The 2,500-nt window shown below is 57.2% G+C and overlaps 1 non-coding gene across 1 annotated transcript in view; it reads right to left on the bottom strand.

The window, feature by feature from the left end:
• Nucleotides 1-648, bottom strand: part of LOC126433718 (small subunit ribosomal RNA) — a 1,910-nt gene extending 1,262 nt beyond the window's left edge. Inside the window, exon 1 of the ribosomal RNA XR_007578698.1 lies at nt 1-648. This exon is cut by the window's left edge and continues 1,262 nt beyond it. This is a non-coding gene — a ribosomal RNA (small subunit ribosomal RNA).
• Nucleotides 649-2,500: the final 1,852 nt, after the last annotated feature.

Here is a 2,500-nt window from a genome sequence, read left to right as displayed (position 1 = left end):
TACGAGCTTTTTAACCGCAACAACTTTAATATACGCTATTGGAGCTGGAATTACCGCGGCTGCTGGCACCAGACTTGCCCTCCAATAGATACTCGTTAAAGGATTTAAAGTGTACTCATTCCGATTACGGGGCCTCGGATGAGTCCCGTATCGTTATTTTTCGTCACTACCTCCCCGTGCCGGGAGTGGGTAATTTGCGCGCCTGCTGCCTTCCTTGGATGTGGTAGCCGTTTCTCAGGCTCCCTCTCCGGAATCGAACCCTGATTCCCCGTTACCCGTTACAACCATGGTAGGCGCAGAACCTACCATCGACAGTTGATAAGGCAGACATTTGAAAGATGCGTCGCCGGTACGAGGACCGTGCGATCAGCCCAAAGTTATTCAGAGTCACCAAGGCAAACGGACCGGACGAGCCGACCGATTGGTTTTGATCTAATAAAAGCGTCCCTTCCATCTCTGGTCGGGACTCTGTTTGCATGTATTAGCTCTAGAATTACCACAGTTATCCAAGTAACGTGGGTACGATCTAAGGAACCATAACTGATTTAATGAGCCATTCGCGGTTTCACCTTAATGCGGCTTGTACTGAGACATGCATGGCTTAATCTTTGAGACAAGCATATGACTACTGGCAGGATCAACCAGGGAGCTGCGTCAACTAGAGCTGAGCAGCCGGCCGCCCGGGAGTGTGTCCCGGGAGCCCGCGCGAACACGCAAGCGTCCGCTCAATTATTCTGCAAACAGGAGGAGGCTGAGCTCCCCTGCACAATACACCTCGAAACCCTCTCAGGTCCCGGCGGCGCGCAGCGCCGTCCTAAGTACTTGGTCGGGTTCGAGAGAGGCGCAATCGCCCGGAGTTTGGCGAGTAGACGCTTTAGGTGCGACCACCCGTGCTCCCAACTGAGCTTGCCGCTGCCGACAGAGGCCCGGGAGCGTGCTGTCGTGGCATTGCCGGCGGGAGACAACACGCGCCACCTACGGTGGCCGGCAGCTCCAACGCCAGCGCCACAGAAGGACAAAAGCCCCACTTGGGTGCCGAAGCGAACTCTCCCAGCACAGCGCACGCGCCAACACGTCCGCACAGCTGCGATACAATCCACCTGCGAGAACCGCAGAGGCGACCGAGCAGCAGACGGCGTCGCGGCGCCGAGCGCCGGGCGGCGGCGCATCCTCAGCGCACACAGTCCTCAATCGGACCAGCACACTGCAGATGTCCACCGCGCTTCGCACCGGGCCCGCGAGGACCTACTTTGGCCGCACGGCGCCGCGTGCAGGGTGCGCCGGCGCGCAGCTGCGCCGCCTGCCGCCTCCGTCGGCCGGCGCGCCTGCCACTGGCCGCCCCCACCAGCCGGCTGTAGCGCGTGCGCCCACGCACCGCGCGGCCAGCACGCCGGGAGGCCCCCCCTCACCGGCCGGGGACGGTCCCACCCAGCCACCGCCGCGTATCGCTTCACACCCACATGCCATTCACGTTCGTGGGCATGGTGGGTATCGCTGAAACAACCGGTTGGTAGCTCAACCGATCGTCGCCATCACTGATTCACCTCTAGCGAGAACAACCGCACCACAACGGTTTACCAGTTCTTCATTTGCGTAACGTCACCAGCAAACGTAGACGTCCATCGCCATTTGCAAATTCAACGATTGTTGCATGCCTGTGTCAGGTGTCACGACACACTATGTCTGCCCACATACACGCAACAACATGTGCACGCTTCGCGAACACGTGGAAGGTGGCCCCCGTACGTATGCGATGTCCATTGCGCGAACGACTGTCAACCGGCCTCTGTCGCATGTCGCAGATGTGGAACGCAGTGCACCATGCTATCACGGTGTGTGAGAAGAGACGACTACGTCTGACAACACGCGCCACTACATCAACAGACGGCTCATGGTGATCGCCATCCACGGCATACCATACTGCAATCCAGCTCTTATAGGGAGACGACACGTAGCTGAGTGCACAATATTTGGACCGTATGGTTCGCCGTTGTTGGCGCAGTCGTGGTACGGTCACACATGTACCACGATGTATCATTCAGTACATGAGGACCAATGTGCAGTACAGTGTGTGATTTGGACGTACAACATCAGCGGACAGTTGACACAAGCCGTACCACAACGTAGGCTGTGCTTCGCCATGCGAATGCCAATGAACAACTGCGAAGGGCATTGAGCATGTACGTCCTGCTGCCGTCCGCATTACAGTGTATAGCTGCAAGGTGTTTAACATGAAGCGATACTCTGGGGACCGGGCAGTGCGAGTAGCAAACTATATTGCGGGGGTTGCAGTTAGGCAACACTACACTAATTTAACGCGTCGTATGACAATTACAGAGCAGGTTAAGGCCCAACGTGTGTTGGGTTAAGGCGCAACGTGGGTTGGGTTAAGGCGCAACGTGGGTTAGGTTAAGGCGCAACGTGGGTTGGGTTAAGGCGCAACGTGGGTTAGGTTAAGGCGCAACGTGGGTTAGGTTAAGGCGCAATATAGGTTAGGTTA

Source organism: Schistocerca serialis, unplaced genomic scaffold, assembly GCF_023864345.2.
Source record: "Schistocerca serialis cubense isolate TAMUIC-IGC-003099 unplaced genomic scaffold, iqSchSeri2.2 HiC_scaffold_1173, whole genome shotgun sequence".
Taxonomy (NCBI): domain Eukaryota; kingdom Metazoa; phylum Arthropoda; class Insecta; order Orthoptera; family Acrididae; genus Schistocerca; species Schistocerca serialis.
Note: the sequence above shows the minus strand (reverse complement) of the source record. Positions and strands in the feature narration are given on the sequence as shown.